The 13,264-nt window shown below is 36.3% G+C and overlaps 1 long non-coding RNA gene across 1 annotated transcript in view; it reads left to right on the forward strand.

Moving 5' to 3' along the window:
• Window positions 1–13,264, forward strand: part of LOC123781317 (uncharacterized) — a 292,347-nt gene that overhangs the window by 230,808 nt on the left and 48,275 nt on the right. The window lies entirely within an intron of this gene.

Consider the following 13,264-nt stretch of genomic DNA (forward strand, 5'->3'; position numbering starts at 1 on the left):
AACCTAACTGGATAAAGGGATTGCCAATTTCGATGAAAAGTACAGCCTATAATTAATGTCATAATCTTTTTATAAAAACATGTCAAACATTTAAAATACTGAAAAAAAATAAAACCCATTAACCATCATTTATATTAAATAAATGTTAATATATAATTCTATTTGCTGTAAATCCTTTATTTTTAAATTAAACATTTACAGATATAAACAACCCCTTTGTATCTTTGTGTTTCTATGCTTATCAATTATGTTAATTATTAATAAACTATTTTACTAATAAAAAGAGTTTAGTGAAGTGTAGGATATAAGATCAATATGCAAAAATAAATGTATTTCTACATAATAGCAATAATCAATTGGAAAATGATAATTAACAATACAATACCACTTATAATAGCACTAAAATATGAAATTTTAAAGATAAATCTGACAAAATGTGTGAAATTCTTGTATACTGACTATCAAACAATGTTGAAAAAAAAGGAAGACTTAAAAATAATAGAGATATACTGTGTTCATGGATCATGAATCAGAAGACTTAAAATTGTGAAGATACCAGTTTATCCCATATTGAGTTAAGAATCAACAAATTCCAAATCAAAATCTCAGAATGCTTTTAAAAAATTACTAGCTGATTCTAAAACTCATATAAAAAAGCAAAGAGCAAGAGTAGTCTAAACAACTTTGCGAAGAACAAAGTTGGAAAACTAACACTATTTGACTTCAAGTTATATTATAAAGCCATACTAATCAAGGCAATGTGGTATGGGTGAAAACAGAAAAAGAATTGATCAATGAAAAGGAATATAGAGTCTAGAAATATACTCCCAGGGCGCCTGGGTGGCTCAGTCGTTAAGCATCTGCCTTCAGCTCAGGGCGTGATCCCAGGGTCCTGGGATCGAGCCCCACATCTGGCTCCCTGCTCCGCTGGGAAGCCTGCTTCTTCCTCTCCCACTTCCCCTGCTTGTGTTCCCTCTCTCACTGGCTGTCTCTCTCTCTGTCAAATAAATAAATAAAAAATCTTAAAAAAAAAATAGAAATATACTCCCGCACATACAAACTACTGGTCTTCAACAAGAGTGCACAGGTAATTCAGCAGAGAAAAGATGATCTTTTTCAACAAATGTTGCTGGAACAATTGAATATCCATATGAAAATACATGAACTTTAATCCACACCTCACACCTTACCCCAAAATGAATACAAAATAGAGCACTAAATAGAACTAAACAAAAATTCTAAAACTATGAAAGTTCTAGAACAAAATATGCAAGGAAAATCTACATAAGCTTGGGTTCAACAAAGATTTCATAGATATGACACCAAAAATACAATTTTTAATATAAAAATTAGATAAATATTACATCATTAGAATTAAAAACTGCTGCTCTTACTGTATATCAATTATACCTCAATAAAGCTGTTAAAAATAATTCAGAAAAATAACATGAGATTACCAATTATACCAAATTAAGAAAAGAAAATAATTATTATACTATTATTTCATAAATAATTTCATTTGTTTTTTCAAAAATAAGAGTAAAAATAATTTCGTAGTAATAAATGAAAGTGCTTTTGATTGAATTAATACATATAGTTTAAGCTTACTATGTGTTCTATTTATTTTTCTCAATTTTCAAGGACTAATGAAAAGCATTTTACTAAACAGTAAATTTCCCTGGCATTTGCAAAACAGCTGACCTTCAAAATTAGTAAGATTAGCCTGCCTTTATTAAACATCGTTTACTGCAGCTGGAGATTTTAAAGAGGCTAGAAAATAGATATTTCCAGGTTACTGTTCTTTGAGAGTCTTAATAACGGCATTAGTATTGTTTCTTGCTATAGTAGATGTTTACTGACAATATTGTCCACAAAAGAGAGCCATATAAATGCTTCTAAAAAAATGAAATATTTTCATTATAATACACCCTTGGTAATGTATTTCCAATTCGTGTGTTGTACTTTTTCTAGCATTGTTTAGTGTGCTTCAATTAAAAGTTCAAAAATGGCCTTCTCCTAATTGAAACATAAGCACAATCCAACGGATGAGAGACATGCTGGGAAAAATTTGTCATTACAAATCCCCAATAAAGCTGTTGGTTTGCCATTTAAGAAAATTTAGGAATAAGCTTGACAAGATTCCAAGTCCACACACTGCTATCTTGTTCTGACTTTCCTATTAAGACTTAAAAGCCTAAAAATAGAGCCTTTGGCTGATTTCTTTTTGGTGAAACTATAGTAACTGGATATCTAAAGCAGCAGTTTAAGCCATGACAATGATAAAATTTAAATATTTTCCTTATCCATTCTCTAGATGCTGATTTTACTAAGTTGCCCCAGGGGTGCTTTGGGTGAGGCTTTGAGATCTTACTTAAGAAAGTACTTTTGAAGTGGTCTCTGGGGAAAACATCAGAACCGAGAAGGAAGTCTATAGAGCTGTCTCAGCTCACAATTACATGGTCAAGGGTGCTCCATAAACTTAAAGAACAAAAATGCAGCTTTTGAGCAACGAAGTAGAAGTCTGAGTCAACTCGCAGTTTTAAAACAGACCAACAGAGTGAAGAGAAAACTAATAAAGAAAAATCCAAGTTCAGCAAAGTTTCTGATTTACTCCCAATTTGATGCATATGGAGTGTGAGAATAACAGCTAAACAATAATTTATTAATAGGCTGTAGCTTCAAGTTTATATGCTGCATTACTTAAGAAAAAATGAAGGAAAAAACTTCCCTTGAAGAATGAGGACATTTTAATTAGAACTGGAGAACTAGAAGAATAAAACACTATTCTAGATTTTGTTAATTCCCTATGGATGTGAAAACATGTCGTGGATTGAGACACAGCTAATTAAAAGGTAAGTAAGCTTCATCATAAAAAATAAGCCCAATTTAGCACTTTTTTATAGAACCAAGATTTAAGTTTCTGAAGACAAATGAGATTGTGAAAGTGTCTCTCAATACTCTGTTCATTAAAATGACTGTATTTCTCACAAAATAACTTGAATATTTGCATTAAAGAGCATATATCCAGTACTCAAGGAGGTCTGTGTAACATACCACACACTCTTTGAGGAACACAGTGACTCCTAAAGAACGCTTTTGGCTCCTTTTATGGCTTCTTTTATCTGTGCCCTTTTCTCATCAGGAACTACCGGTAGAAAATACTTGTTTGAATAGTTTAGCCAACTCTAAAATTCATGATTGGCTAACATGAAGCACTATGATAGTAAAGACTATAACAACACTGGGTGTGCAATTATGAACTTTCAAATATATAAACATTTAATGTATTTAAAGATACAATGTAAGTTTTTATAATAACAAATTCATATACCAAGGCAGCTATTCAAAGATTTAGGGGGGAAAAAATACATAATCTTAATTTGTTTTGCACTGTGCTACTCTTGTCTTTATGTCCAAAGCTATAGCTTAAGAATTTCCGTTATAGGGGAGCCTGCATGGCACAGTCAGTTAAGCATCTGACTGTTGGTTTTGGCTCAGTCTCAGGGTGGTGAGATCGAGCCCCGCATCAGGCTCTGCACTTAGCTGGAGTCTGTTTGACGATTCTCTCTCTCCCACTCCCTCTGCTCCTCCCCCCAACTCTCTTTCTCTCTAAAATAAATAAATAAAAATTTTTAAAAATAATTTCCATTATAAAAACATATTGTACAAATTGCTTAATTGTGGGTTTATTCCTATTTTACTGAGTGGAAGGGACACAGTCTGTACAGATCATGAGTTTGCATCAATATCCATATTCTTCATTATTGGAGAGATGAATAAGATAAAAAGACCTGCATAATAAATGACAGAGGACATAGAGCTCAGGATATGGAAAAAGAATATCTGTTTTGTGTTCAGAACATAATTTTAAAAACGTATGGTAGGAGGGGCACCTGGGTGGCTCAGTAGGTTAAGCATCAGACTCTTGATTTCAGCTCAGGTCGTGATCTCAGGGGTGAGATAGAGCCCCACACTCCATGCTGGGGGTGGAACTTACTTGAGATTCTGTCTCTCCCTCTGCTTCTCCCCCCAGTTCCCCACACATGTTCTCTCTCTCTCTCTCTCAAAATAAATAAAAATTTTTAATAAAGTATGACAGGAAAGATAACAGTTATGGACGTCAGAGAATGGTGATCCAAATAGAGATGTGTTTCTTAAAAAAATGTTAGAAAAATACATCAGAGTCGAAAATATGACAGCTATTCCACAGACAATGGGGGAAAAAAAGCATATTCTCTGCAGAGCAAATATTAAGAATTTATCAAGTAATCAACTTTATTGTAATGTACAAATTTACTTGAAACTTGAATAGAAGTGTTAAAACTTCCAGCAGCAATTTTGCATTTGTCCACTTCTTATATTTTAAATTGATTTTGCTTTACGGTTTTGATACTGTAATATCTGCATAACAATTAATATCTATGAATCCTTATCTTTAACCCTATAAAAGAAACTTCATTTTGTTGACTCCATGTAATCGTGGCTTCACTTTCATACATATTTGAAAGCATCCAAATTGAAAAACAACACTAAATACCATGGAAAATATCATTTGAGAATAAGATCATTTTCTACCTTTAAGTTCCTTTTAAATGTAATTCCTATGAATTGACACACATACGTGAAACATAAATAATACAATTCAGCATGCAATTTCAAGAGTGTTAGAGCAGAAGAAAAGTTTTAAGCACTTGGTAATAGCTGCAGGGCTTAGAAAATGCAGTGTAAGGAAGGCAAAACTCAAGTGCGGATTTGAAATATAAACAGAGAGGCATTTTAAGAGGGAAGCACAATTTAAGAGGGAAGCAGGTAATCCTTACCTGCTGGAAAAAGAGGGATCGTTAAGACAAAGTCCATGCCCATGGGAACCTACAGCCTATTATTGGTAATGGAAATCTGTTGTTTTACTTTCTGCCTTATCATAGACCCTCAGTTTTTTGGGAGCATCCATTCTCTGCTGCTTCCAGATCACGTGATTCAGGCTGGTTTGGGATCACTTCACCTCTAGTTCCTGGAATAACTATGACCAAGTCATTCTATAACATGGGAATCATGGGATTGTTGCTAAAACTATTGAAAAGAAAGAATTCGCCTTCTGTAGGAACTGCTAAACTGGAGTATAAAAATGCCTGGTGGCCAGTGTTCTTCTTGAAGAGGCAGTATAAACAAAACCCACAAGGAAGAAAGCAGAGCCAAAACAGAGAAGATTTTTTTAATCACTTGAAGACCTGGATCCACCTGTGCCTGAAAAGTTACCCTTGATTTTTTTCAACGTATGATCTATTAAATTACCTTGTTTTCCCCTCTGCAAATTTTAAATTAGAATTCTGGGTTTTGCTACTGAAATGTTCTGAATAATTTACTATTATGTTAATCTAAGGAATGGAAGGCAGTGGGTCTGGCTGGAACAGGTTTGTATTGGAGAGGGAATTAATCTTGGAAAGGCAGGTAACAAACAGAGGCTAACAAATATCCTTAGGGCTAAGGAGAGACGCACCTTTTTGCTCTTGTATTTTGTGATTCCCTGAGACTGTAGAGAGTACCAAGTTAAAATTGAGTGGGATTCTCAAGTATAACTACGATTTGAGTGGGATCACCAAGTATAACTATTATTTGTCTCAGTATTAAGGCCATGAAGGTCCTCCAACTGCTGCATCTCAGTAGATATTAGAGTTAATTCAGAACCGATGCTGTAGGGTTATAAAAGGCAATCTGCTCCCTGTCATCTTTTTATCATATAAATTCTTTTAGTAAATTTTGGATTTCCCATTGGGCAAAAAAACAAAAATAAAAAATAAATAAATTATCTTAAAGAGTTTGGGCCCACTGAAAATTTAACAAAATTAGAGGATCGTTCTAATATCATAATCTAAAATACTGTGTAAAAATGAATGAAGAAGAAGAAATCAGAACAATGATGCTTAAGCTACTTCCAGGAATGAATCAATAGTACTTGTAGGCTGATTGGAATTGGAGGTGGAGGTGAGGAAAGAGTCAAAAATGATTCCAAACTCCCATAACTGAGACAGTAGTATAACGTTCACAGAATAGGGAGGTCCAGAAGGAATACACATTAGGAGAAAAGATAAAGTACCATAGGACAGTGAAATGTCTGATTGGAAACATCTGTATGGGAGGTGCAAGTATAGCACTGAGGCTTTGTTAAAAGTCACCTATGAAGAATATATTTGAAGTGATATTTGAAGTAAAAATTGTGTTTATGTTTCCTGGAGAAAATGTGGAAAGAGATGAGCAGTATATTAGGGTGATGGTATAATTCGTTTCCAAACCGGGATACTTTGGAGAGTAAATCACTCACAACCTGTACCAGGAAAACAGAAGTGAATCAGAGTGTCCCTGGAAAACTGGGACATACAGTGATCCCAACTTCAGGAGAATTAAAGCAAATGAAGACTTCTGTTTCCCGCAAAGATAGAGTAGTGCCATTCCTTCTGGGTCTTCTCTCTTACAACTAAAACCTATAGATAAAACAGAACAAACAAACATAAGGGGACTCTGAAAGGTGGAAAGAAGACAAACTGCCTAGGGACCTCAAGACTTGAGGAAATGAGCCTCTAAATTTCCTTATTATCTCCATATATTCCTAACAGAGCATTCTAGAAGCCTCTAACCCAAAACTACCAACAGGCACATCCTCTGCACACCCCCCACCCTCCAAAAAAGGCTACAAGAAAGATCTGTTACCCCGGCCAAAGGACCTGGAAAAAGATGTCCTAATAACAGAAAACCTTTGTTTTTGGAAATTCCTGCCCAAATCCAAGCAAACACAATGGGAAAATCACACTGTTGCGATGGTGTGATCAGGGAACTTGGTTTTCACTCCATTCTCCTGCCCCACAGAAGAAAGCAACCAGCCCCGATTCCCCAGCGCAGTGGCTGAGCAGGGAGCTAATCTCCCATCTCCTGCCTGGTTCTTCTGTTCTTTGCCTGGGTGGTGTCTACAAACTTACGACGGAACTGAATACAGAGCCTACCTAATCTCTCTTGGTAAATGCAGGCAACTCTGATTCCTCAGCAGAAGAAATATTGGAGATCTGAGCGTGGAACTGACTTTCTATCCCCCATCCATCAGAAATAAGTGGCGATTAGATTGTTTTTCTGCCCGGCAACAGGGTCCAGCAGCATAGTCTTTGGGAAATTCTGCTAATGGAAGACAAGAGAGGAAACTGCAACATCAGATAAACTGTTTCCTTCAAGATGTAGGCACATGTAAAAATAAAAAGAACACAAATGAAAAAGCTAGAGAGCATGAAAATAGTGAAGGCAGTGTAGGTAAGCATGACCACCAGTAGCCAGAGAGCTGGGCAATGGTGAAATCTAAGATGTGGACCCATGGGGGTTCCTCTGAGAAAAGAAAAGTGCCTTTCATCTCAATCCCTGAGAAGAAAAGAACAAAGGGCGAAGGGAATGGGGACAGAAGACTATATTTTGGATGGTTTCACTCTCCTAATTAGGCAAAATATCCTGACAATAGATGCCGCATTTTATGAGGAGTATATAGGATAAGAATTTTTGTTCTCTGTTCCAGTCTCCCTCCAGTGTTTCTTTGGGGATTCTCTGTTCTTAATGGTTTGCTGATGGCTGACTCCCTGATTGCTCTTTCTCCAGAGGGGAAAAAAAACTGAGTAAAATTAGGCTCTTGGGAAAACCCTAATGGTGCATCAGAACTGCACTTTAATGTTCCAATAATTAGGAGTAATTATTTCTGCAGAGTTTTGGCGTGAGAACTCTTCTTTTTTGACGGTCAGAAGCAGCAGCCTGAGAAGTCCTATTCAGTAGTCTAAGTGGCAACACAAAAAATCTGGGTGCAGAATATATGTTTTAGCTGCAGGAGGCAGAGTCACTATGATGGAAGTGTCATATAGGCCCTCCTCACCAGAGAAGCCGGTTAGGTATCTGCCGGGCTCACGGTTTGAGGCTGTTGTTTTCAATCCTGGCTATTTGAGACACTGATCAAGTATTTATATCCATTTCTTCCTTCCTCATAATTACATTTCATTGAGGTACAAAGGCTTTGAAGGGAGACTCATCAATTGGATCAAAACTGTCAAACTGATCTGACTAAAATTTTATCTCCTATTGCTATTCAGGTAAAAGCTTTCCATCTTCACTGTTCTATTCTAAGCAGTGTTAAAGCCAGCTCTCTTCTCTTTTCAGTTTGGATTACCTGATGATAATCTGGTTTCTCTTATTTTCTTATAAAGCTTTCACCTTTCCTCTAGAGGATATTAAAGGTCTCCATAATTTTGGTACTCACCTGATCTAGTGATGCTGGAAACAAAAGAAGATCCAGGCTATATACATATACATGTACCTTTGGTTATTCAAGCATATATATATAGAGAGAGGGACAGAGAGAGAGTCAATGACTCCTCTTAACTCATTAGTTAACGTCTTGCTTCCACCCCATATCAATCTATATGAAAGTTTACATTGTGAAGAGGGGATAGAATTGGAAGACTTTGAAACACTTTAAAGAGATTTTTTCTTATTAATTATATGATTTGGGGCTAAGATGTAGTTTTTGAGTTAAGTTCAGCTGAAGTAGCTCATTGCCATTTTTAATGGGGCTCCTTGACCTCGTGAGAACAACAAAACATCCCAAGCTACTACAGTCACGTCAGTCCTTCTTTCTATTTCCGTATCAGTTGTGCATACATGTGCCGGAAGCCACATAGTAATTTGAACAAGGAAGTTTTACTATAAGGAATTATTAACCTTTTACAAGAAATCAGAGAGAATAAAGGCAACTCTAGGGCTGAGGAAAGATACCCAAGAAAGGAATAAACTTGGAAATGAAGTAGTGAAGCTCCGCCTTGGGTTGGGATTCAGCCCTCATTGAGGAAGGTAAGCTGCATGTTAGGGTCGCTCTTGAACCTGTTGAGAAGCCAGTTGGAACACCAGTTGGCCTTACCTGAAGCTACTAGGAAGCTGCCACAGAGAACTCACCAAAAGGCCATCACTAGGAGGGCTCCAGGAAGCCAGCTGGGGTGCCCTGGGAACTTGCTCTGTAGAAGCAAGCTATGGAACCCACAGAACTTGACCAAAAGCTGAGGTGCCGCTGACCTTGCTTCCAGGAAGCCAGTTGTCATGTCCATGAAACTCACAAAACTACCTACTGAACTCACCAAGGAGATACAGAGATCTCCACGGGATGTCCTGCATGCCAGCCTCCCCATTTTCAAGAGTTAGAAACAAAGCACACCAGACCCAGGGAGAGAAGCCCCTTCCTCCTCCAGTGTCCCTCCAGAGACTTTTAGTAACAAAGATTAACATTGTGCCAGCTGGTGAGAAAGAAATGTTCCACTATTATAAACAGGGCAATGAAGGGTAGATTTGGAGCTAAGAGGCAATACATTTGTAACTGTCACAGTACCCAAATCAAGAAACTAGTAATACATTCACCTTCACTTAAGTCATCCAGATTTTTCTATGTACTGTCTGAAGGGTACAAGCCTCCTGAAGACTAGCAATGTATACATTTCACAGCATTAATATGATGCTATTTTCTAAAAGAACTCTAAGATTTAGCTTACCTTTGATGTTAAAGGACAAAAATGATATCCCTTCCATAACACAACTCTAAAAACAGTTGTTGTTGTATACAATTAAGATATTGGAAATCCTAAGGCAAATTAGTGAAATAATAACATTCCATTTATCTAGGAATAAATCAACATTTTATTATGATTTCCTGGAATGTTCCTGTGGAAAAATAAGTCTCTAGCTATTTGCAAGGGTTCAAGCCCCAGCAAGTCCGGAATTGACCTGAATTGTTCTGTGAAAGTACCTGCAAGGCACAGTCGCTGACCAAGGCATGAAAGATGTTGATTAATAGTGTTGCTTTGTAACCACGAGGCCGAGGAGTTTCAGGGCCATTCATGCCATCTTGTCAGCTTTGTTTATTGATATAAGTGAAATTCGTGATTTACAACTGATTTTGGCAAGATCCCTGCAGCCAAGGAAGGGTGGGTATGGGATGCTTTGTGTTTAGGGCTGGTTATAGAAGATGGATATGCCTACCTGACCAACAGGCTATGAGAAACCCTGGCTAAGACTCCATTTGGAGCTCCTGGATTCCAAGGTATTCTGTGCACATGTCCGTGCTTCCTGGTACAAGAAAAGAAGGGTTTCCAACATGGTCCTTACAGAGGGAAGGCAATTAGAAGTCACACCTGGCTTCTCTGGATCCGTTGCTGCCAGACAGCCTTGCCAGTTGAAAAGTATGTATATTCTTCCTTTAATAACGTTGCTATATTATATGGCTTTTATTGAAACAAAGCATAGATTTATAAGCATCGTCATTTTGGGTCCCGTCTTCTTTCACAGTCATTCCCTAACTGCCATTGGTAGTGCAGCAAGGCTTTTTTTAAGGTATAATAATTCCAGGCCTCACGAGGTGAGTGGAAAATGTTCCAAATGTAGAATAGGTTTTGCCCCGGAGAGAACGACCGGGAAACTGTTTTGTAAAGACTTTATTTTTTAAGAGCCTCAGAAACTTTCCATTTGGCACCTCCCCTCTTCCCTTGCTTGAAATTTCTCTAGATTTGACAGCTGTTAACAGGATCCTACATCCCATCATGTTGCCTTTATATTTCCAAGCCAGTAAGTTTTTGTCATTTTTATAATGAAACTCAAATGATGAAATGTGTTGGCTCTGGGCTGCATTTTTCCTTTTCCTGAAAAGCCAAATATTGAGAATAGTTTGCAACAAATGATACTTACATGTTTCATCTCATTTTTTTGTCTAGTATTGGTTAGTACTATCACTTCATCTCCTTATTCAGTGTCTGAGGAGTCCATTGAATTTGCTTGATTTTTGTAAAGGATCATCCCCTCCCAATAAAAGCCACTAATTCCTCCTGCATAGATATGTCTTTCATTTCGCAGAGCTTACTTCTTAAAGCTCGGAATGTGAATGTTTAAAGTAAATTGGGATAAAAAGTACAGTTTTAGACATTTTTCCAATATATTGTTATTTTAATAACATTCAAATATAATTTATCTCCTTTAAAAAGTAGAAACACAAACTAAGATTTTGTTTAGGGTTTAAAACAGTAATTATGTTTAGATTTTATGTGATTATGTACTGGACATAATTTTTTACTAGTTATTGCAATCTAGCTAAAGGCATGTCTTAATAAAATTGCCAAGAATTGGGGTGCCTAGTGGCTGAGTCAGTTTAAGGGTCCAACTCTTGATCTCAGCTCAGGTCTTGAGCTCATGGTTGTGAGTTCAAGCCCTGATAGTTAGTAAATAAATAAATAAATAAATAAATAAATAAATAAATAAATAAATAAAATTGCCAAATATTAAATGTACTCCATTGGCTTGCCATTTCTGATGTGCTAGCCCTGGGAAAGAGTATAATTAAGACCTAGCCCTATTTTGATGGATACCATCTGGGGAAGAAGAAGCGTAATCAAAGAAAGGAGAAGTGGTCACAGTGCATAGCTTTCTTGTTTAGATTATTTAAGATCCAACTCACACCTCTGAATTTCTGTAATAAAATCAAACCAAACAACCTAAGATAGGGGACCCAAAATCAGCATAGGTCTAAGAGAGACAAAAACATCACTTCCATCTCTAGCTACTTCCTTTACCTGTGGGACCTACAGCAGGAAATTAGGATGAGGGCAATTGGGGCTATTTCTACTTTTTTCCATTTTTACCAGTAAATAGCTCCCCTCCCTCTTTTCAATTTTTAAAGCTTATTTAATTTAGTTGAACCATAAGGGTGCAAGCTAGAGAAAATTGAAACAGGCTGCCCATAAATTAAGTGAGCCCAGGAGCCATACCCAGCACATTTCAAACTGTTCCTTTAAATGAAGTTGTTACTCTAAAATATTTCTTTTATTAAATTTTAAAGGAGGGTGTTCACCTTGCAGAAGGTGAATTTTCCTGACAGTTTATAAACTGCAAATATATGGCAAAATCATTAAGATAGGTATAATTATAGATAAGTGTACATAGTTGTATAAAAATGTCCTTAAATTAGTTGCAAAAATCTTTCATCCATAACTCCATCTTTGTTAAACAGAAATAGTCACTCAGCAAATATCTCTTCACTGTGACTTTCCTGCAATGTAGCAGAAAGACAAAGCTTAATTGATAGGATTGGCAGTCTTGGAGCATAGATATTCTCAGTGGAAGACAATTCTTTGATTACCATATTCAGCTTCCTATCCTTAGTCACTGGGCATAAATGTAAAAGGAAAGAAGGGATGATTTAGCAAACTGAAAAATTAGCCCAGACTTTAGATTGCACCAATCTAGGTATAAATCCCAGCTCCCAGCTGCACCACTGATGATTGTATGAAATGAATTCTCTGAACCATTTTTTTCATAAAAAAAATGAAAATGGTATTGTGGTTATTTTAAGAACTTAAATGATGCCTAACCTAGGGCCTCTAACATCAGACATATTTAAATCATTGTGGATATCATAATTATATTTATTACATGGTTCATCTGAATTTTAGGCATGGCTTTTTATGTTTTTCTCAACTGGGCCTCAGTTTGCTCATCTATCAAATGCTGAGTTGCTTTAGACCTACAATCATTGACTTGGCATTATCTGTGCTACATGAAGGTAGCACTGGGGTCTCACTTCCCCAAGTTCACAGACAAGCTCCCTTAATTCATCTCCTAGAATATCTCTCAATACAAAAGGCTAGTGTGGTCAATGTGACTGTAGAAACCATGCACATTTGAGAATCAATAAGGAAGAGATAAATATGCTCAATTATATATCCAGCATTACTATTTATGATGGTTGAAAGGGAACATATGCACATTTTGCACATTTTTTAAAAAGAAATATGATTGCTTAAACAAATTATATTGGAGTGTATAAAATGTAAAAGGCAAGTAATGGATGTATTATAGTTGGAATTTCAAAACTAGTAATACTAATCAATGCATTGGAACAAATGCCTAAATATTGAGTGAAGGGGAAGATAACAATTAAGTTAGGTCCCTACCATATACCATGCAAAAATAAATGCCAGACAGAGCAATGATTGATTTTCTTTAAAAACTTTTAAAAATAATAATATAGACTATATTTTTAAGTTTCATAGTGGAAAAGACCTTTCTTAACATATTACCAAAGTCAGAAAAGATATAAGAAAAGACTAACAACTTTTTTTTTAGAGATTTGATTTATTTGACAGAGAGAGACACAGCGAGAGAGGGAACACAAGCAGGGGGAGTGGGAGAGGGAGAAATACGCTTCCTGCTA

Source organism: Ursus americanus, chromosome 18 (genome assembly GCF_024610735.1).
Source record: "Ursus americanus isolate L20-20 chromosome 18, mUrsAme1.1.p, whole genome shotgun sequence".
NCBI classification, from domain to species: Eukaryota; Metazoa; Chordata; class Mammalia; order Carnivora; family Ursidae; genus Ursus; species Ursus americanus.